We start from the raw sequence: 23,180 nt of genomic DNA, 5'->3' as shown, positions 1-23,180 counted from the left end.
TGCTCTGTGAAAGGTGAATGATAGAATGGGCCTCACATGTTTCCTGGAAAATGGATGGATGTGTGCAATTGTTTTTTAGTTTGGAGCCTGAGACTTGGAAACTACCCTACCCAAATAAGCCCAAATTAAAATTTTAAAACATGTAATAAAATAACAGCATCTAGACATGTGCATTTAGAGTTAAATTAATTGGAACTAGATGAAGTTTTAAAAAAACAATGTCTTCAGTCTCACCAACCTGTTCCAAAGTGATGCGGCCGGAGCCGGCCAATCTGCACAGTGCTGTGCTTGCAAAGTCTGTGAAGACTTTGAGCAAACAAAAGAATCTACAATGAGAGAGGTGGAAATGTTGTCAGTTAATTGTAGTGCCCTTCAATAGTGTTGGAAGGAAGGATTGTAATGCTAACAGGCTATGCTGTGCAGGTCCCTGAGAGCCAATGATGGAGCTCTGTCCAAGAATAGAGATATTGCAAAAGAGCTAATGACTGGAAACAGACTATGGTATCCTCTTGGGAGCTGTTCAGACAACCTTAGTCTCTTCGTAGAGTCAGATCCATTCTGCAGCTGCCAGCTCTGCTTTAGCCATCACAGGAGCATCCAGGGCCAGCCTCACCTTCTTAAGACACAACACTACATTATTCTGTTTCCTATAACTGCTGTTCTCCACCAAACAGAAACGACCCTTGCCACGCATCTGTCTACACTACTCCAAGCTTGTCTTTGCCTGGCAAAGCCCATGTTGACAAATCTCAGTTGTAGATGAGGGAGGTCTAACATCCACGAGACACCATCAGTCTCACAGTGTGGCGTACTAACTGGTATGATTTCTCCTCTGTCTTGTGAATTGTTTTACTGCATATATTCATTGTTCATGACATTTTGTTGTTTCACTTTTTAGCTTCATTAGAACAACCTAACACCAGTTTCTAACATCCCAGGATCCCTTGCTAGTCATCAAAGAAGTATGTAAGGGCTACCAGATCCCCAATCAGGGCCTGCTTGGAAAATGGAACATTTATCAACTGATTATAGACACAGTCTGTAATGGATAAGGCTGTGTTTTCATGATGGTCAGTACCACTATGTTAGGTTTCAAGTTGTCAGTACCGTCAAGAAAGGAGAGTCCTCAGGCAGCCTCCTGTCTACCCTCTCCAGGCCTGTCCCACTCCTTCTGCTGCCACCTCAGATTGAGAGAGATGAGCCCAGTAGTAAAGACACTTTGATATCTGTTTCAGTCTCAACCATGTTCTAACTATATGTTTTAAGGTGTGTGTGTGTGTGTGTGTGTGTGTGTGTGTGTGTGTATGTGTGTGTGTGTATATATATATATAAATAAATACATACACTTTCCAACATTGTGCCCACCCAAAGCCATGCTACTTCTCTAATCAAAGATCTAGTTAGCCATGACTGAGTAAGAAAATACCGTAGAACTGGGTAGCATGAAACAAGATCCACATCCCATTTCAACAGATCAGGAGTCCAGGTCTGGCTCAGCTGGGCCTTCTATGGAGCCCAGGAGCTCTCCCAAGCTGCAGTTGTATCAATGCACAAATAAAGAAGTCTGCTTCAGGCTTTCTCCCTGACATAGTTGTTGACAGAAATCAGTTCCTCGAAGACACTTGGATTAAGAACCTACTATGCACATTAGCTGTTGGCCAGAGGCCACCTTCACTTTCTTACTATGTGAGCCTCTCCATGGAGCAGGAAAATGAGAAGATTCATGGGGTCAGGGAACATGCTAGTAAAGTACAGAGTGGCAGCAGGAATCACAAGGTTCTGAAACTTCATCTGTCTGAATTGAAAGCATACCATTTCTACCATAGCTCTTGCTTAGAATCGGGGTAGTGGGTTCGGTCTACAAAAAACAAGAGGAATCACACCAGAAAACAAAAAGAAATAGGTAGAGAGGGTTGGGGCCATCTTGGCACTCTTTCTCACAGACAAGGTATTTTATCATATTCTACAATGGCTATTTGGACATTAGGTGATGTAGAAAAACAAATGTTTCCTTCTAACAGGAACATAATGGCTCAATAGCTATGGGCTGTGGGCTGTGTCTGGCTATAATCAACTTGCTTTTCTTGAAGTGACAGGGGTAGAGAGGACCTGGCAACACACAAAGGCCATGCTAGCCAAACACCACATTCCTGAGTAATATTGAAAGAGACATGCTCAGCTTGTGTTTCTCATAAATCTCATCTAGGCTCCGCACATGGTGATTGGCAGAGAAAGGAGTCTGCCACAGACCACTCATGTCTCCAGACCTCTCAGCAGGGTCCCAAATTCTAGCCTTTGTTTTTGGATCTGTTCCAGAAAGCTTACGCAATCTTCATCAGGACAATTGCAAGAGCAGTTTCAAAATGGATGTTCATGGATGGAGTTACTCCTTAGCCTAATCCTTCAATAGACACAGAAACAATAAATCCAAATCCAAAGAAAAGCTTGTGACTGCAAAAATGTGCTCAGAAGCTCTGCCTACTCGGGACAGGGAGACCATTAAGTACCTCACAGCTCTGCTTCCTCCCCCTTGGCTTCTCTTCTAAGCCATTTCGGGTAACTTCCGAGTATAGGCAGACATCGTTTCCTCACATGTTTTGGGCTGTCTGTGATAAGCAAATGAAAGGCCTAAACTTGTCTCCATGGCTTGAAACATGGATGTTTGAATCTTCTCTAAAATCCACAGACATAAAACAAGATGATACCCCTTTCTGGATCTCCTCACCAATCACACTTTTGGATGATCTCTTTGGTAGCAGATCAGAAGAGTCAACTATTCCTAATTCACCTCCTGTGAGGATGCCTCAGGGAACCCCTCTGAGTCCCTCACCATGGTGTGAACACAGGATACTAGCTTGCTCTCCTGTTGGCCTTGGGGATAGCTCATTCTCTTGCTTATTCTGGGAAAATGTAATCATTCCTCCAAAGGACCCAAACTCTGGAGAGAAGACTGTAGTAGTTTTCTCAGCCAGAACTCACTGTGTCCCTCCTCTTTCCACCTTTGTAGCCATTCTTTTCTCTTCATAACCAGGATTTTGTGTCCCTATAAACTCTTTGAAAGCAGGAACTTTGACATTGTCTCCTGAGGTTACGATATTTTTGATCATGAACTAATTAGGTAATAATATTCAGTTAGAAAAATATTGGACATTTTAAAATATTTCGATTGGGTGTGGGTGACAGATAAATTAGTAAACACCTTGCTGGACAAGCATGTGCCCCTGAGTTCAACCGCCAAAACAGACGTAAAAGAAAAAAAAAACCTTAGAAATGGTGGCACAGGCATACGATACCAGCACTGACCGGCAGAGGCAGGCAGATCTCTGACACTCACTGGCCAGTGTGCATTAACTGAGTTCCGGGTAAAAGTGAAAGACCCTATCTCCAAAACCAGTGGGGGTAGCTCATGAGAAATGATATTTGAGCTTGTCCTCTGACCTTCCCAAACATGCAAATTCATGTGCCTCAATTTATATACATTCAAGCACTCACACATGTGAGCGCAATACACAAACACACAGAATTTAAGACTTAGACGAGGCAAGCTAGCAGTGAATAGAATATTTTACATGGTGTCCAGAGTATGAGATCAGGATCTAAGAAATGAGCCAATGCTGGAGATTGGTGGTTTTGCCTGATAACGCACATCTATCCAGACACAAGTGCATTCTGGTGTTGAACACAATGTACATGTCTGTCCATGTAAACAAAGGTATTCATCTTGACTGACTACTTTAGAAAGAATAAAGCCACATGTCAGCCTGGCAGAGTCCCGTGTCTAGTTCTTTACATTGACACTGAGTTTCTCCTATTTTACATGAAAAGAATTGCTTCATGAGTCACATTTCCATAGAATAGATTCTGCTGCCACTCAAACTTTAGGTACAGTGTACAAGCAACTCACTCAAAAGCCATTGTACTGAAAAGAGATGCCATGATTCATTTGTTTTCATTTCGTCAAGGTGTATTGCAGAATTGAATATTCTGAATAGAAATAAAACACAGTTAAAACTGAAGGAAAATGGGAGCGAGATGGAAATCACCTTCTGTGCTGTTACTGAGTATACAGAGAGCAACAGTGCATTGACTCACATTGTAAAGAGGAGAAATGCCCATGAACAATGATTCTCAATAGAATCATCCTTACAAATGTCACCTGTCATAACAACAGTGACAATATCTCTCTGTGCGTATGCCAATTCTCACAAATTTGACCCTCCTCAACTCTATGTGGTAGGGACAATCAACATCCCTAAGCCTTTGTAAATAAAATCTGTACTGTGGGACTTCATAGTTAAAAAGAAAAAGCATTTGTTTCAGTAAGAATAAACTTTGAGTTCTTCAAAGAGTACATCCAAATTTGGTACTCATGAAACTCTCCAGTCAGAGTCTGGGGCCTCATGGAGAGGCCTGAGTCCTGCCTGAATTCTGCCACATGTTTGAATAGTCTTAATGATTCACATGCTTCCATTGTTCATCTATTGCAATTCTTCCCCAATTTCTATTTTTATGACAATATGGGCAAGACAAAAGAAAATGGACCCCTCTTATCTCTGAGACAGCACCTGGGCTCAGTACCTACCTTTAATAGATCCTCCCTTCCCCAGTATCCTGCAACATGAATATTAGATATCACAATAAATTTTTCATTCTGACTCTCCTAGAGTTTTAGTTATCTATAACCAACTGTGGTTCAATATAACAAATGAAAAATTCCAGAAATGAACAATTGATAAGTTTCACGTGGTACACTATTCTGAGAGGCATAATAAAAACTCACCTGTTTTGCTAAATCCTACTCTGGCTGTGAATCCTTCCTCAGTTCTGCATACCCACCCTTCATGCTGTCCACCCTTTGGTCACTGAGTAACTGTTAATATTATCAGGTTATTGACTGCTGTAATAAAGCAGTGCCTGTTTGAAATAACCCCTATTTTATTAACTTGAGTATTTCTTATATACATTTCGAGTGTTATTCCCTTTCCCGGTTTCCGGGCAAACATCCCACTCCCTCCTCCCCTTCCTTAAGGGTGTTCCCCTCCCAACCCTCCCCCCATTGCCGCTCTCCCCCCAAGACTAGTTCACTGGGGGTTCAGTCTTAGCAGGACCCAGGGCTTCCCCTTCCACTGGTGCTCTTACTAGGATATTCATTGCTACCTATGGGGTCAGAGTCCAGGGTCAGTCCCTGTATAGTCTTTAGGTAGTGGCTTAGTCCCTGGAAGCTCTGGTTGCTTGGCATTGTTGTACTTTTGGGGTCTCGAGCCCCTTCAAGCTCTTCCAGTTCTTTCTCTGATTCCTTCAATAGGGGACCTGTTCTCAGTTCAGTGGTTTGCTGCTGGCATTCGCCTCTGTATTTGCTGTATTCTGGCTGTGTCTCTCAGGAGCGATCTACATCCGGCTCCTGTCGGTCTGCACTTCTTTGCTTCATCCATCTTGTCTAATTGGGTGGCTGTATATGTATGGGCCACATGTAGGGCAGGCTCTGAATGGGTGTTCCTTCAGTCTCTGTTTTAATCTTTGCCTCTCCCTTCCCTGCCAAGGGTATTCTTTTTCCTCATTTAAAGAAGGAGTGAAGCATTCACATTTTGATCATCCGTCTTGAGTTTCGTTTGTTCTAGGGATCTAGGGTAATTCAAGCATTTGGGCTAATAGCCACTTATCAATGAGTGCATACCATGTATGTCTTTCTGTGATTGGGTTAGCTCACTCAGGATGATATTTTCCAGTTCCAACCATTTGCCTACGAATTTCATAAACTCGTTGTTTTTGATAGCTGAGTAATATTCCATTGTGTAGATGTACCACATTTTCTGTATCCATTCCTCTGTTGAAGGGCATCTGGGTTCTTTCCATTTTCTGGCTATTATAAATAAGGCTGCGATGAACATGGTGGAGCACGTGTCTCTTTTAATGTTGAGGCATCATTTGGGTATATGCCCAAGAGAGGTATAGCTGGATCCTCAGGCAGTTCAATGTCCAATTTTCTGAGGAACCTCCAGACTGATTTCCAGAATGGTTTTACCAGTCTGCAATCCCACCAACAATGGAGGAGTGTTCCTCTTTCTCCACATCCTCGCCAGCATATGCTGTCACCTGAGTTTTTGATCTTAGCCATTCTCACTGGTGTGAGGTGAAATCTCAGGGTTGTTTTGATTTGCATTTCCCTTATGACTAAAGATGTTGAACATTTCTTTAGGTGTTTCTCAGCCATTCGGCATTCCTCAGCTGTGAATTCTTTGTTTAGCTCTGAACCCCATTTTTTAATAGGGTTATTTGTTTCCCTACGGTCTAACTTCTTGAGTTCTTTGTATATTTTGGATATAAGGCCTCTATCTGTTGTAGGATTGGTAAAGATCTTTTCCCAATCTGTTGGTTGCCGTTTTGTCCTAACCACAGTGTCCTTTGCCTTACAGAAGCTTTGCAGTTTTATGAGATCCCATTTGTCGATTCTTGATCTTAGAGCATAAGCCATTGGTGTTTTGTTCAGGAAATTTTTTCCAGTGCCCATGTGTTCCAGATGCTTCCCTAGTTTTTCTTCTATTAGTTTGAGTGTGTCTGGTTTGATGTGGAGGTCCTTGATCCACTTGACTTAAGCTTTGTACAGGGTGATAAGCATGGATCGATCTGCATTCTTCTACATGTTGCCCTCCAGTTGAACCAGCACCATTTGCTGAAAATGCTATCTTTTTTCCATTGGATGGTTTTGGCTCCTTTGTCAAAAATCAAGTGACCATAGGTGTGTGGGTTCATTTCTGGGTCTTCAATTCTATTCCATTGGTCTATCTGTCTGTCTCTGTACCAATACCATGCAGTTTTTATCACTATTGCTCTGTAATACTGCTTGAGTTCAGGGATAGTGATTCCCCCTGAAGTCCTTTTATTGTTGAGGATAGCTTTAGCTATCCTGGGTTTTTTGTTATTCCAGATGAATTTGCAAATTGTTCTGTCTAACTCTTTGAAGAATTGGATTGGTATTTTGATGGGGATTGCATTGAATCTGTAGATTGCTTTTGGTAAAATGGCCATTTTTACTATATTAATCCTGCCAATCCATGAGCATGGGAGATCTTTCCATCTTCTGAGGTCTTCTTCAATTTCTTTCCTCAGTGTCTTGAAGTTCTTATTGTACAGATCTTTTACTTGCTTGGTTAAAGTCACACCGAGGTACTTTATATTATTTGGGTCTATTATGAAGGGTGTCGTTTCCCTAATTTCTTTCTCGGCTTGTTTCTCTTTTGTATAGAGGAAGGCAACTGATTTATTTGAGTTAATTTTATACCCAGCCACTTTGCTGAAGTTGTCTATCAGCTTTAGTAGTTCTCTGGTGGAACTTTTGGGATCACTTAAATATACTATCATATCATCTGCAAATAGTGATATTTTGACCTCTTCTTTTCCGATCTGTATCCCCTTGATCTCCTTTTGTTGTCTGATTGCTCTGGCTAGAACTTCAAGAACTATATTGAATAAGTAGGGAGAGAGTGGGCAGCCTTGTTTAGTCCCTGATTTTAGTGGGATTGTTTCAAGTTTCTCTCCATTTAGTTTAATGTTAACAACTGGTTTGCTGTTCATGGCTTTTACTATGTTTAGGTATCGGCCTTGAATTCCTATTCTTTCCAGGACTTTTATCATGAAGGGGTGTTGAATTTTGTCAAATGCTTTCTCAGCATCTAATGAAATGATCATGTGGTTCTGTTCTTTCAGTTTGTTTATATAATGGATCACGTTGATGGTTTTCCGTATATTAAACCATCCCTGCATGCCTGGGATGAAGCCTACTTGATCATGGTGGATGATTGTTTTGATGTGCTCTTGAATTCGGTTTGCCAGAATTTTATTGAGTATTTTTGCATCGATATTCATAAGGGAAATTGGTCTGAAGTTCTCTTTCTTTGTTGTGTCTTTGTGTGGTTTAGGTATAAGAGTAATTGTGGCTTCGTAGAAGGAATTCGGTAAGGCTCCATCTGTTTCAATTTTGTGGAATAGTTTGGATAATATTTGTATGAGGTATTCTATGAAGGTTTGATAGAATTCTGCACTAAACCCGTCTGGACCTGGGCTCTTTTTGGTTGGGAGACCTTTAATGACTGCTTCTATTTCCTTAGGAGTTATGGGGTTGTTTAACTGGTTTATCTGTTCCTGATTTAACTTCGATACCTGGTATCTGTCTAGGAAATTGTCCATTTCCTGAAGATTTTCAAGTTTTGTTGAATATAGGTTTTTATAGTAAGATCTGATGATTTTTTGAATTTCCTCTGAATCTGTAGTTATGTCTCCCTTTTCATTTCTGATTTTGTTAATTTGGACACACTCTCTGTGTCCTCTCCTTAGTCTGGCTAAGGGTTTATCTATCTTGTTGATTTTCTCAAAGAACCAACTTTTGGTTCTGTTGATTCTTTCTATGGTCCTTTTTGTTTCTACTTGGTTGATTTCAGCTCTGAGTTTGATTATTTCCTGCCTTCTACTCCTCCTGGGTGTATTTGCTTCTTTTTGTTCTAGAGCTTTTAGGTGTGCTGTCAAGCTGCTGACATATGCTCTTTCCTGTTTCTTTCTGCAGGCACTCAGCGCTATGAGTTTTCCTCTTAGCACAGCTTTCATTGTGTCCCATAAGTTTGGGTATGTTGTACCTTCATTTTCATTAAATTCTAAAAAGTCTTTAATTTCTTTCTTTATTTCTTCCTTGACCAGGTTATCATTGAGTAGAGCATTGTTCAATTTCCACGTATATGTGGGCATTCTTCCCTTATTGTTATTGAAGACCAGTTTTAGGCCGTGGTGGTCCGATAGCACGCATGGGATTATTTCTATCTTTCTGTACCTGTTGAGGCCCGTTTTTTGACCAATTATATGGTCAATTTTGGAGAAAGTACCATGAGGAGCTGAGAAGAAGGTATATCCTTTTGCTTTAGGATAGAATGTTCTATAAATATCCGTTAAGTCCATTTGGCTCATGACTTCTCTTAGTCTGTCGACATCACTGTTTAATTTCTGTTTCCATGATCTATCCATTGATGAGAGTGGTGTGTTGAAATCTCCCACTATTATTGTGTGAGGTGCAATGTGTGCTTTGAGCTTTAGTAAGGTTTCTGTTACGTATGTAGGTGCCCTTGTATTTGGGGCATAGATATTTAGGATTGAGAGTTCATCTTGGTGGATTTTTCCTTTGATGTATATGAAGTGTCCTTCCTTATCTTTTTTGATGACTTTTAGTTGGAAATTGATTTTATTTGATATTAGAATGGCTACTCCAGCTTGCTTCTTCTGACCATTTGCTTGGAAAGTTGTTTTCCAGCCTTTCACTCTGAGGTAGTGTCTGTCTTTGTCTCTGAGTTGTGTTTCCTGTAGGCAGCAGAATGCAGGGTCCTCGTTGCGTATCCAGTTTGTTAATCTATGTCTTTTTATTGGGGAGTTGAGGCCATTGATATTGAGAGATATTAAGGAATAGTGATTATTGCTTCCCGTTATATTCATATTTGGATGTGAGGTTATGTTTGTGTGCTTTCATTCTCTTTGTTTTGTTGCCAAGACGATTAGTTTCTTGCTTCTTCTAGGGTATAGCTTGCCTCTTTATGTTGGGCTTTACCATTTATTATCCTTTGTAGTGCTGGATTTGTGGAAAGATATTGTGTAAATTTGGTTTTGTCATGGAATATCTTGGTTTCTCCATCAATGTTAATTGAGAGTTTTGCTGGATACAGTAACCTGGGCTGGCATTTGTGTTCTCTTAGGGTCTGTATAACATCAGTCCAGGATCTTCTGGCCTTCATAGTTTCTGGCGAGAAGTCTGGTGTGATTCTGATAGGTCTCCCTTTATATGTTACTTGACCTTTTTCCCTTACTGCTTTTAATATTCTTTCTTTATTTTGTGCGTTTGGTGTTTTGACAATTATGTGACGGGAGGTGTTTCTTTTCTGGTCCAATCTATTTGGAGTTCTGTAGGATTCTTGTATGTCTATGGGTATCTCTTTTTTTAGGTTAGGGAAGTTTTCTTCTATGATTTTGTTGAAGATATTTACTGGTCCTTTGAGCTGGGAGTCTTCACTCTCTTCTATACCTATTATCCTTAGGTTTGATCTTCTCATTGAGTCCTGGATTTCCTGTATGTTTTGGACCAGTAGCTTTTTCCGCTTTACATTATCTTTGACAGTTGAGTCAATGATTTCTATGGAATCTTCTGCTCCTGAGATTCTCTCTTCCATCTCTTGTATTCTGTTGGTGAAGCTTGTATCTACAGCTCCTTGTCTCTTCTTTTGGTTTTCTATATCCAGGGTTGTTTCCATGTGTTCTTTCTTGATTGCTTCTATTTCTATTTTTAATTCCTTCAACTGTTTGATTGTGTTTTCCTGGAATTCTTTCAGGGATTTTTGCGATTCCTCTCTGTAGGCTTCTACTTGTTTATTAATGTTTTCCTGTGTTTCCCTAAGTGTGTTCATGTCTTTCTTGAAGTCCTCCAGCATCATGATCAAATATGATTTTGAAACTAGATCTTGTTTTTCTGGTGTGTTTGGATATTCCATGTTTGTTTTGGTGGGAGAATTGGGCTCCGATGATGGCATGTAGTCTTGGTTTCTGTTGCTTGGGTTCCTGCGCTTGCCTCTCGCCATCAGATTATCTCTAATGTTACTTTGTTCTGCTATTTCTGACAGTGGCTAGACTGTCCTATAAGCCTGTGTGTCAGGAGTGCTGTAGACCTGTTTTCCTCTCTTTCAGTCAGTTATGGGGACAGAGTGTTCTGCTTTCCGGCGTGTGGTTTTTCCTCTCTACAGGTCTTCAGCTGTTCCTGTGGGCCTGTGTCTTGAGTTCACCAGGCAGCTTTCTTGCAGCAGAAAATTTGGTCTTACCTGTGGTCCCGAGGCTCAGGTTCGCTCGTGGGTTGCTGCCCAGGGGCTCTCTGCAGCGGCAGCAACCAGGAAGACCTGTGCCACCCCTTCCGGGAGCTTCAGTGCACCAGGTTTCCAGATGGTCTTTGGCTTTTTCCTCTGGCGTCCGAGATGTGTGTGCAGGGAGCAGTCTTTTCTGGTTTCCCAGGCTTGTCTGCCTCTCTGAAGGTTTAGCTCTCCCTCCCACGGGATTTGGGTGCAGAGAACTGTTTATCCGGTCTGTTTCTTTCAGGTTCCGGCGGTGTCTCAGGCAGGTGTCCTGCCGCTCCTGGGCCCTCCCCCACGGAACCCAGAGGCCTTATACAGTTTCCTCTTGGGCCAGGGATGTGGGCAGGGGTGAGCAGTGTTGGTGGTCTCTTCCGCTCTGCAGCCTCAGGAGTGCCCACCTGACCAGGCAGTTGGGTCTCTCTCTCTCACCGGTTCTGGGAGCAGAGAGCTGCTGCGGGCCGGGATCCGCGGGTGTGGGACTTCCGGTAAACACAGAACGTGCCCGGTCCTAGAGAAATTCTGCTTCCGTGTGTCCCAAGCTCACCAGGCAGCTTTCTTGCAGCAGAAAATTTGCTCTTACCTGTGGTCCCGAGGCTCAGGTTCGCTCATGGGTTGCTGCCCAGGGGCTCTCTGCAGCGGCAGCAACCAGGAAGACCTGTGCCGCCGTTTCCGGGAGCTTCAGTGCACCAGGGTTCCAGATGGTCTTTGGCTTTTTCCTCTGGCGTCCGAGATGTGTGTGCAGGGAGCAGTCTCTTCTGGTTTCCCAGGCTTGTCTGCCTCTCTGAAGGTTTAGCTCTCCCTCCCACGGGATTTGGGTGCAGAGAACTGTTTATCCGGTCTGTTTCTTTCAGGTTCCGGCGGTGTCTCAGGCAGGTGTCCTGCCGCTCCTGGGCCCTCCCCCACGGAACCCAGAGGCCTTATACAGTTTCCTCTTGGGCCAGGGATGTGGGCAGGGGTGAGCAGTGTTGGTGGTCTCTTCCGCTCTGCAGCCTCAGGAGTGCCCACCTGACCAGGCAGTTGGGTCTCTCTCTCTCACCGGTTCTGGGAGCAGAGAGCTGCTGCGGGCCGGGATCCGCGGGTGTGGGACTTCCGGTAAACACAGAACGTGCCCGGTCCTAGAGAAATTCTGCTTCCGTGTGTCCCAAGCTCACCAGGCAGCTTTCTTGCAGCAGAAAATTTGCTCTTACCTGTGGTCCCGAGGCTCAGGTTCGCTCATGGGTTGCTGCCCAGGGGCTCTCTGCAGCGGCAGCAACCAGGAAGACCTGTGCCGCCGTTTCCGGGAGCTTCAGTGCACCAGGGTTCCAGATGGTCTTTGGCTTTTTCCTCTGGCGTCCGAGATGTGTGTGCAGGGAGCAGTCTCTTCTGGTTTCCCAGGCTTGTCTGCCTCTCTGAAGGTTTAGCTCTCCCTCCCACGGGATTTGGGTGCAGAGAACTGTTTATCCGGTCTGTTTCTTTCAGGTTCCGGCGGTGTCTCAGGCAGGTGTCCTGCCGCTCCTGGGCCCTCCCCCACGGGAGCCCAGAGGCCTTATACAGTTTCCTCTTGGGCCAGGGATGTGGGCAGGGGTGAGCAGTGTTGGTGGTCTCTTCTGCTCTGCAGCCTCAGGAGTGCCCACCTGACCAGGCGGTTGGGTCTCTCTCTCACCGGGTCTGGGAGCAGAGAATAACCCCTATTTTAAATAATAAAGGTGCATGATAACATGAGAATGAGGCTGCTAATTCAGATATGTTCAAGACAAGATTAAAATGCTTCCATTAAATGAAAAAATAAGAGTTCAGTTACATGTTCTGGAGACTGAGTTCATATGACTCTTACTCTAATATATTATTGTAGTTATTGTTGATGGTAACTGTTTACTACTGTATCTACATTATAAATTAAACCATATCACAGGTATCTATACATGTATGTATGTATGTATGCATGCATGTATGCAAATATGTACTTATGTATGTATAGGTAAAATTAGACTACATACTTAGGGTTATCTGTACTTTCAAACATCCTCTGAATGGTAAGTCTACTTGGTGCAAATATTCCTGTGAAGTTTGTAGTTGGTATTGTGTTACTCTGTTTAGAAGTTCAAGTTTATTGCACAATATCAAAAGAAATATATATGTATACACCAAATAATTGGACATTATTATAGATAAGAAAGAACTTTAAGATTAAATTAATGACTAACTCCAATACTTTACACAAACACCAGAGTTTTAAAATAACTATATTAGACTGCTGTTGTCCCAGAATACCTGAGACCAGGAAATTTATAATAACCTGAAATTTATTTGGTTCACAATTGTGGAAGCTGAGAATCCAAAGTGTATTGTTCTGGTGAAGACCTTACCTCATCTATGGTAAAAGGTAGAATAAGTGGGAAGAAGAACAAGGGAGGAAGAGAGGACATAACCAACTTTTCTAACAAGTCCATTCTTGGGATGGTGACCTTATTCCATTCAGTGAATCCAAGACCAAGGCTGAGCAGGTCCTGACATGAGGCTCAATCACTTGACTACTCTCTCTATTCCATTTCTTATTCACCTTTTGCTGAACAAATGCATAGTATTTAGTGTGTACCAAGCACCATATGAAGCTTTTCATAAATATCATCTCATTTAGTCATAACATAGTCTGCATTCCACGGATGAGAAAATTGATTCATGGAGCATTCACAGTAGCGGAACAGCTGTGAGGAGGAAATTCTGCACTCTTGACGTTACAGTGCTTGCTCCAAACAGAAGGTGAATGTATAAATTATTGTGATAGAGACAGTCATAATCACAGAGTTTCTATTATAATATGCTAATTTCCATGTTACTTCTAGCTAATGTTGAAGTTGAGACTGCTAACTCAGTCTGTTTTCTGTTATCTACTACACTGTGAGAAAAACTTCTGTGCATAACTATTGGTTCTGATTGTAGTTGCCTCTCTCGAACTAAGGACTTCTGTGCATCACTTCCCTGCCTAGTGTTGAATCTTGACCTGACAGGCAATGGGTTTGAGTAGACTGAAAAAGAAACATAGCACCCATGAAACGCAGCACATTTATTATATAGAGGTGAATGGGAGGCAGGATTAATGCATATGTCTGAAACAAGAAAGATGGTTATTATGTACTGATGAAAACAGAGGCATGAGAGACATCTTGAGACTGCAGAACAGACTGCCACCTCTGCACACCTCAGCACACATCCCTGGTCCAAAGGGAAGCTGCACAGTGCCTCTGGACACAGGGATATAGGAACAGAGAGCCACTGGTAACCGCAGTACTGGCCTGAGCCCAGGAACAAACTGAACTGGCCAAACAGCTCCCTGCACCCAAATCCCATGTGGAAGAGAGCTGGACCCTCAGAAGTGTGAATACTTCTGAGAAGTCAGAGGAGAATAACTTCTGCCCACAGTCTAGACCCGAGAGAGAATTGCATAGTGCCAACTATGCCCGTGGAGTGCAAGGACCTACACGAGCAATCAGGGACAGGACCCTTTGATTCCTGCCCACACCTAGAGCTGGGAGACATTCTCCCCAGGAGCACCGCCACAGCTGAGAGCAGAGCACTGTTCTCAGGAAAGGCTGAAAGAAAACAGGAAAACAGTTCTACAGGAGTGCTGACACAGAGGCCTATGGCAGGGCCAAGTCACTCTCAGGAACAGCAAGACAAGCAAACACCAGAGAAAACCCAATGGCTAGAGGCAAGCGCAAGAACCTAAGCAACAACAAGACTACTTGGCATCATCAGAGCCCAGTTCTCCCACCAAAGAAAATACTGGATATCCAAACACAACAGAAAAGCAAGATTTAGATTTAAAACCACATTTTTGATAATGATGGAGGACTTAAAGAAAGACATAAAGAACTTCCTTAGAGAAATGCAGAAAAACATAAGTAAACAAGTAGAAGCCTTAGAGAGGAAACACAAAAATCCATGAAAGAATTACAGGAAAATACAACCAAACAGGTGAAGGAATTGAAAATGGAAAAAGAAACAAAAAAGAAAGCACGAAGGGAGACAACCCTGGATATAGAAAACTAAAGGAAGAAACAAGGAGTCATAGAAACAAGCATCACCAACAGAATATGAGAGATAGATGAGAGAATCTCAGGAGCAGAAGATACCATAGAAAACATCGACACAACTGTCAAAGATAATAGAAAATGGAAAAAGCTCCTAGCCCAAAACATACAGGAAATCCAGGACACAATGAGAAGATAAAGCCTAAGGATAATAGGTATAGAAGAGAGTGAAGACTCCCAACTTAAAGGGCCAGTAAATATATTCAACAAAATTATAGAAGGAAACTCCCCTAACCTAAAGAAAGAGATGCCTATAAACATACAAGAAGCCTACAGAACTCCAATAGATTGAACAAGAAGATAAATTCCTCCTGTCACATAATAGTTAAAACACCAAATGCATAAAACAAAGAAAGAATATTAAAAGCAGTAAGAGAAAAAGGTCAAGTGACATGTAAAGGCAGACCTATAAAAATTACACCAGACTTCTCACCAGAGACTATGAAAGCCAGAAGATCCTGGACAGATATCAAACAGACCCTAAGAGAACACAAATGCCAGCCCAAGTTACTGTATCCAACAAAACTTTCAATTAACATAGATGGAGAAACCAAGATATTCCATGACAAAACCAAATTTATGCAATATCGCTCTACAAATCCAGTCCTACAAAGGATAATAGATGGAAAACTCCAAAAGAAGGAGAGAAAGTACACCATACAGAAAGCAAGAATATAATTTCCTTGCAATGAAAACAAAAGAGAGACAAACATAAGTCCATCTCTAACAATGGAAATAACAGGAAATGACCATCACTATTCCTTAATATCTCTCAACATCAACGGACTCAATTCCCAAATAAAAAGACATAGACTAACAGAATGGATACATAAAGAGGACCCAGCATCTTGCTGCATGCAGGAAACATACCTCAGAGACAAAGACAGCCACTACCTCAAAGTAAATGGCTGGAAAACAACTTTCCAAACAAATATCCCAAAGAAACAAGCTGGAGTTGCCATTCTAATATCAAATAAAATTGACTTTCAACCAAAAGTAATTAAAAAAGATAAGGAAGGACACTTCATATTCATCAAAGGAAAAATCCACCAAGATGAACTCTCAATCCTAAATATCTATGCTCCAAATACAAGGGCACCTACATATGTAAAAGAAACCTTACTAGGTGAGAGAGAGACCCAACCGCCTGGTCAGGTGGGCACTCCTGAGGCTGCAGAGCGGAAGAGACCACCAACACTGCTCACCCCTGCCCACATCCCTGGCCCAAGAGGAAACTGTATAAGGCCTCTGGGCACCCGTGGGGGAGGGCCCAGGAGCGGCAGGAACCCCGTGCCTGAGACACCACCAGAACCAGAAGGAAACAGACCAGATAAACAGTTCTCTGCACCCAAATCCCGTGGGAGGGAGAGCTGAACCTTCAGAGAGGCAGACAAGCCTGGGAAACCAGAAGAGACTGCTCTCTGCACACACATCTCGGACGCCAGAGGAAAAAGCCAAAGACCATCTGGAACCCTGGTGCACTGAAGCTCCCGGAAACGGCGGCACAGGTCTTCCTGGTTGCTGCCACTGCAGGGAGCCCGTGGGTAGCACCCCGCGAGCGAACTTGAGCCTCGGGACCACAGGTAAGACCAAATTTTCTGCTGCAAGAAAGCTGCTTGGTGAACTCAAGACACAGGCCCACAGAAACAGCTGAAGACCTGTAGAGAGGAAAAACCACACGCCGGAAAGCAGAACACTCTGTCCCCATAACTGACTGAAAGAGAGGAAAACAGGTCTACAGCACTCCTGACACACAGGCTTATAGGACACTGTAGCCACTGTCAGAAATAGCAGAACAAAGTAACACTAGAGATAATCTGATGGCGAGAGGCAAGCGCAGGAACCCAAGCAACAGAAACCAAGACTACATGGCACCATCGGAGCCCAATTCTCCCATCAAAACAAACATGGAATATCCAAACACACCAGAAAAGCAAGATCTAGTTCCAAATCATTTTTGATCATGATGCTGGAGGACTTCAAGAAAGACGTGAAGAACTCCCTTAGAGAACAAGTAGAAGCCTACAGAGAGGAACCGCAAAAATGCCTGAAAGAATCGCAAAAATCCCTGAAAGAATTCCAGGAAAACATAAATAAACAAGTAGAAGCCCATAGAGAGGAGACACAAAAATCCCTGAAAGAATTCCAGGAAAACATAAATAAACAAGTAGAAGCCCATAGAGAGGAGACACAAAAATCCCTGAAAGAATTCCAGGAAAACACAATCAAACAGTTGAAGGAATTAAAAATGGAAATAGAAGCAATCAAGAAAGAACACATGGAAACAACCCTGGATATAGAAAACCAAAAGAAGAGACAAGGAGCTGTAGATACAAGCTTCACCATCAGAATACAAGAGATGGAAGAGAGAATCTCAGGAGCAGAAGATTCCATAGAAATCATTGACTCAACTGTCAAAGATAATGTAAAGCGGAAAAAGCTACTGGTCCAAAACATACAGGAAATCCAGGACTCAATGAGAAGATCAAACCTAAGGATAATAGGTATAGAAGAGAGTGAAGACTCCCAGCTCAAAGGACCAGTAAATATCTTCAACAAAATCATAGAAGAAAACTTCCCTAACCTAAAAAAAGAGATACCCATAGACATACAAGAATCCTACAGAACTCCAAATAGATTGGACCAGAAAAGAAACACCTCCCGTCACATAATTGTCAAAACACCAAACGCACAAAATAAAGAAAGAATATTAAAAGCAGTAAGGGAAAAAGGTCAAGTAACATATAAAGGGAGACCTATCAGAATCACACCAGACTTCTCGCCAGAAACTATGAAGGCCAGAAGATCCTGGACTGATGTTATACAGACCCTAAGAGAACACAAATGCCAGCCCAGGTTACTGTATCCAGCAAAACTCTCAATTAACATTGATGGAGAAACCAAGATATTTCATGACAAAACCAAATTTACACAATATCTTTCTACAAATCCAGCACTACAAAGGATAATAAATGGTAAAGCCAAACATAAGGAGGCAAGCTATACCCTAGAAGAAGCAAGAAACTAATCGTCTTGGCAACAAAACAAAGAGAATGAAAGCACACAAACATAACCTCACATCCAAATATGAATATAACGGGAAGCAATAATCACTATTCCTTAATATCTCTCAATATCAATGGCCTCAACTCCCCAATAAAAAGACATAGATTAACAAACTGGATACGCAACGAGGACCCTGCATTCTGCTGCCTACAGGAAACACAACTCAGAGACAAAGACAGACACTACCTCAGAGTGAAAGGCTGGAAAACAACTTTCCAAGCAAATGGTCAGAAGAAGCAAGCTGGAGTAGCCATTCTAATATCAAATAAAATCAATTTCCAACTAAAAGTCATCAAAAAAGATAAGGAAGGACACTTCATATACATCAAAGGAAAAATCCACCAAGATGAACTCTCAATCCTAAATATCTATGCCCCAAATACAAGGGCACCTACATACGTAACAGAAACCTTACTAAAGCTCAAAGCACACATTGCACCTCACACAATAATAGTGGGAGATTTCAACACACCACTCTCATCAATGGATAGATCATGGAAACAGAAATTAAACAGTGATGTCGACAGACTAAGAGAAGTCATGAGCCAAATGGACTTAACGGATATTTATAGAACATTCTATCCTAAAGCAAAAGGATATACCTTCTTCTCAGCTCCTCATGGTACTTTCTCCAAAATTGACCATATAATTGGTCAAAAAACGGGCCTCAACAGGTACAGAAAGATAGAAATAATACCATGCGTACTATCGGACCTCCACGGCCTAAAACTGGTCTTCAATAACAATAAGGGAAGAATGCCCACATATACGTGGAAATTGAACAATGCTCTACTCAATGATAACCTGGTCAAGGAAGAAATAAAGAAAGAAATTAAAAACTTTTTAGAATTTAATGAAAATGAAGATACAACATACCCAAACTTATGGGACACAATGAAAGCTGTGCTAAGAGGAAAACTCATAGCGCTGAGTGCCTGCAGAAAGAAACAGGAAAGAGCATATGTCAGCAGCTTGACAGCACACCTAAAAGCTCTAGAACAAAAAGAAGCAAATACACTCAGGAGGAGTAGAAGGCAGGAAATAATCAAACTCAGAGCTGAAATCAACCAAGTAGAAACAAAAAGGACCATAGAAAGAATCAACAGAACCAAACGTTGGTTCTTTGAGAAAATCAACAAGATAGATAAACCCTTAGCCAGACTAACGAGAGGACACAGAGAGTGCGTCCAAATGAACAAAATCAGAAATGAAAAGGGAGACATAACTACAGATTCAGAGGAAATTCAAAAAATCATCAGATCTTACTATAAAAACCTATATTCAACAAAACTTGAAAATCTTCAGGAAATGGACAATTTCCTAGACAGATACCAGGTATCGAAGTTAAATCAGGAACAGATAAACCAGTTAAACAACCCCATAACTCCTAAGGAAATAGAAGCAGTCATTAAAGGTCTCCCAACCAAAAAGAGCCCAGGTCCAGACGGGTTTAGTGCAGAATTCTATCAAACCTTCATAGAATACCTCATACCAATATTATCCAAACTATTCCACAAAATTGAAACAGATGGAGCCTTACCGAATTCCTTCTACGAAGCCACAATTACTCTTATACCTAAACCACACAAAGACACAACAAAGAAAGAGAACTTCAGACCAATTTCCCTTATGAATATCGATGCAAAAATACTCAATAAAATTCTGGCAAACCGAATTCAAGAGCACATCAAAACAATCATCCACCATGATCAAGTAGGCTTCATCCCAGGCATGCAGGGATGGTTTAATATACGGAAAACCATCAACGTGATCCATTATATAAACAAACTGAAAGAACAGAACCACATGATCATTTCATTAGATGCTGAGATAGCATTTGACAAAATTCAACACCCCTTCATGATAAAAGTCCTGGAAAGAATAGGAATTCAAGGCCCATACCTAAACATAGTAAAAGCCATATACAGCATACCAGTTGCTAACATTAAACTAAATGGAGAGAAACTTGAAGCAATCCCACTAAAATCAGGGACTAGACAAGGCTGCCCACTCTCTCCCTACTTACTCAATATAGTTCTTGAAGTTCTAGCCAGAGCAATCAGACAACAAAAGGAGATCAAGGGGATACAGATCGGAAAAGAAGAGGTCAAAATATCACTATTTGCAGATGACATGATAGTATATTTAAGTGATCCCAAAAGTTCCACCAGAGAACTACTAAAGCTGATAGACAACTTCAGCAAAGTGGCTGGGTATAAAATTAACTCAAATAAATCAGTTGCCTTCCTCTATACAAAAGAGAAACAAGCCGAGAAAGAAATTAGGGAAACGACACCCTTCATAATAGACCCAAATAATATAAAGTACCTCGGTGTGACTTTAACCAAGCAAGTAAAAGATCTGTAAAATAAGAACTTCAAGACACTGAGGAAAGAAATTGAAGAAGACCTCAGAAGATGGAAAGATCTCCCATGCTCATGGATTGGCAGGATTAATATAGTAAAAATGGCCATTTTACCAGAAGCAATCTACAGATTCAATGCAATCCCCATCAAAATACCAATCCAATTCTTCAAAGAGTTAGACAGAACAATTTGCAAATTCATCTGGAATAACAAAAAACCCAGGATAGCTAAAGCTATCCTCAACAATAAAAGGACTTCAGGGGGAATCACTATCCCTGAACTCAAGCAGTATTACAGAGCAATAGTGATAAAAACTGCATGGTATTGGTACAGAGGCAGACAGATAGACCAATGGAATAGAATTGAAGACCCAGAAATGAACCCACACACCTATGGTCACTTGATTTTTGACAAAGGAGCCAAAACCATCCAATGGAAAAAAGATAGCATTTTCAGCAAATGGTGCTGGTTCAACTGGAGGGCAACATGTAGAAGAATGCAGATCGATCCATGCTTATCACCCTGTACAAAGCTTAAGTCAAGTGGATCAAGGACCTCCACATCAAACCAGACACACTCAAACTAATAGAAGAAAAACTAGGGAAGCATCTGGAACACATGGGCACTGGAAAAAATTTCCTGAACAAAACACCAATGGCTTATGCTCTAAGATCAAGAATCGACAAATGGGATCTCATAAAACTGCAAAGCTTCTGTAAGGCAAAGGACACTGTGGTTAGGACAAAACGGCAACCAACAGATTGGGAAAAGATCTTTACCAATCCTACAACAGATAGAGGCCTTATATCCAAAATATACAAAGAACTCAAGAAGTTAGACCGCAGGGAAACAAATAACCCTATTAAAAAATGGGGTTCAGAGCTAAACAAAGAATTCACAGCTGAGGAATGCCGAATGGCTGAGAAACACCTAAAGAAATGTTCAACATCTTTAGTCATAAGGGAAATGCAAATCAAAACAACCCTGAGATTTCACCTCACACCAGTGCGATTGGCTAAGATCAAAAACTCAGGTGACAGCAGATGCTGGCGAGGATGTGGAGAAAGAGGAACACTCCTCCATTGTTGGTGGGATTGCAGACTGGTAAAACCATTCTGGAAATCAGTCTGGAGGTTCCTCAGAAAATTGGACATTGAACTGCCTGAGGATCCAGCTATACCTCTCTTGGGCATATACCCAAAAGATGCCTCAACATTAAAAGAGACACGTGCTCCACTATGTTCATCGCAGCCTTATTCATAATAGCCAGAAAATGGAAAGAACCCAGATGCCCTTCAACAGAGGAATGGATACAGAAAATGTGGTACATCTACACAATGGAATATTACTCAGCTATCAAAAACAACGAGTTTATGAAATTCGTAGGCAAATGGTTGGAACTGGAAAATATCATCCTGAGTGAGCTAACCCAATCACAGAAAGACATACATGGTATGCACTCATTGATAAGTGGCTATTAGCCCAAATGCTTGAATTCCCCTAGATCCCTAGAACAAACGAAACTCAAGACGGATGATCAAAATGTGAATGCTTCACTCCTTCTTTAAATGAGGAAAAAGAATACCCTTGGCAGGGAAGGGAGAGGCAAAGATTAAAACAGAGACTGAAGGAACACCCATTCAGAGCCTGTCCCACATGTGGCCCATACATATACAGCCACCCAGTTGGACAAGATGGATGAAGCAAAGAAGTGCAGACTGACATGAGCCGGATGTAGATCGCTCCTGAGAGACACAGCCAGAATACAGCAAATACAGAGGCGAATGCCAGCAGCAAACCACTGAACTGAGAATAGGTCCCCCGTCGAAGGAATCAGAGAAAGAACTGGAAGAGCTTGAAGGGGCTCGTGACCCCAAAAGTACAACAATGTCAAGCAACCAGAGCTTCCAGGGACTAAGCCACTACCTAAATACTATACAGGGACTGACCCTGGACTCTGACCCCATAGGTAGCAATGAATATCCTAGTAAGAGCACCAGTGGAAGGGGAAGCCCTGGGTCCTGCTAAGACTGAACCCCCAGTGAACTAGACTATGGGGGGAGGGCGGCAATGGGGGGAGGGTTGGGAGGGGGACACCCATAAGGAAGGGGAGGAGGGAGGGGGATGTTTGCCCGGAAACCGGGAAAGGGAATAACACTTGAAATGTATATAAGAAATACTCAAGTTAATTAAAAAAAAAAAAAAGAAAGAAACCTTACTAAAGCTCAAAGCACACATTGCACCTCACATGAGAATAGTGGGAGATTTCAACACTCCAGTGTCATCAATGGACAGATCATGGAAACAAAAATTAAACAGAGACATAGAGAAAATTACAGAAGTTATGAACCAAGTGGATTTAACAGATATTTATAGAACATTCCATCCTAAAACAAAAGGATATACATTCTTCTCAGCACCTCATGGAACCTTCTCCAAAATTGACCATATAATCGGTCACAAAACAGACCTCAACAGGTACAGGAAGATAGAAATAATTCCATGCATCCTGTCAGATCACCACACTCTTCAATAACAACAATAATGACAGAACACAAGAACACATCAAAACAATCATATACATGGAAGTTGAACAATGCTCTACCCAATGACAACTGAGTCAAGGAAGAAATAAAGAAAGAAATTAAAGACTTCTCAGAATTTAATGAAAATGAAGATACAACATTCCCATACTTATGGGACATGATGAAAGCAGAACTAAGAGGAAAACTCATAGCTCTGAGTTCCTGAAAAAAGAAACAGGAGACAGCATATGTCAGCAGTTTGACAGCACACCTAAAAGCTCTAGA

This window comes from Rattus norvegicus, chromosome 11, assembly GCF_036323735.1.
Source record: "Rattus norvegicus strain BN/NHsdMcwi chromosome 11, GRCr8, whole genome shotgun sequence".
Taxonomy (NCBI): domain Eukaryota; kingdom Metazoa; phylum Chordata; class Mammalia; order Rodentia; family Muridae; genus Rattus; species Rattus norvegicus.
Note: the sequence above shows the minus strand (reverse complement) of the source record.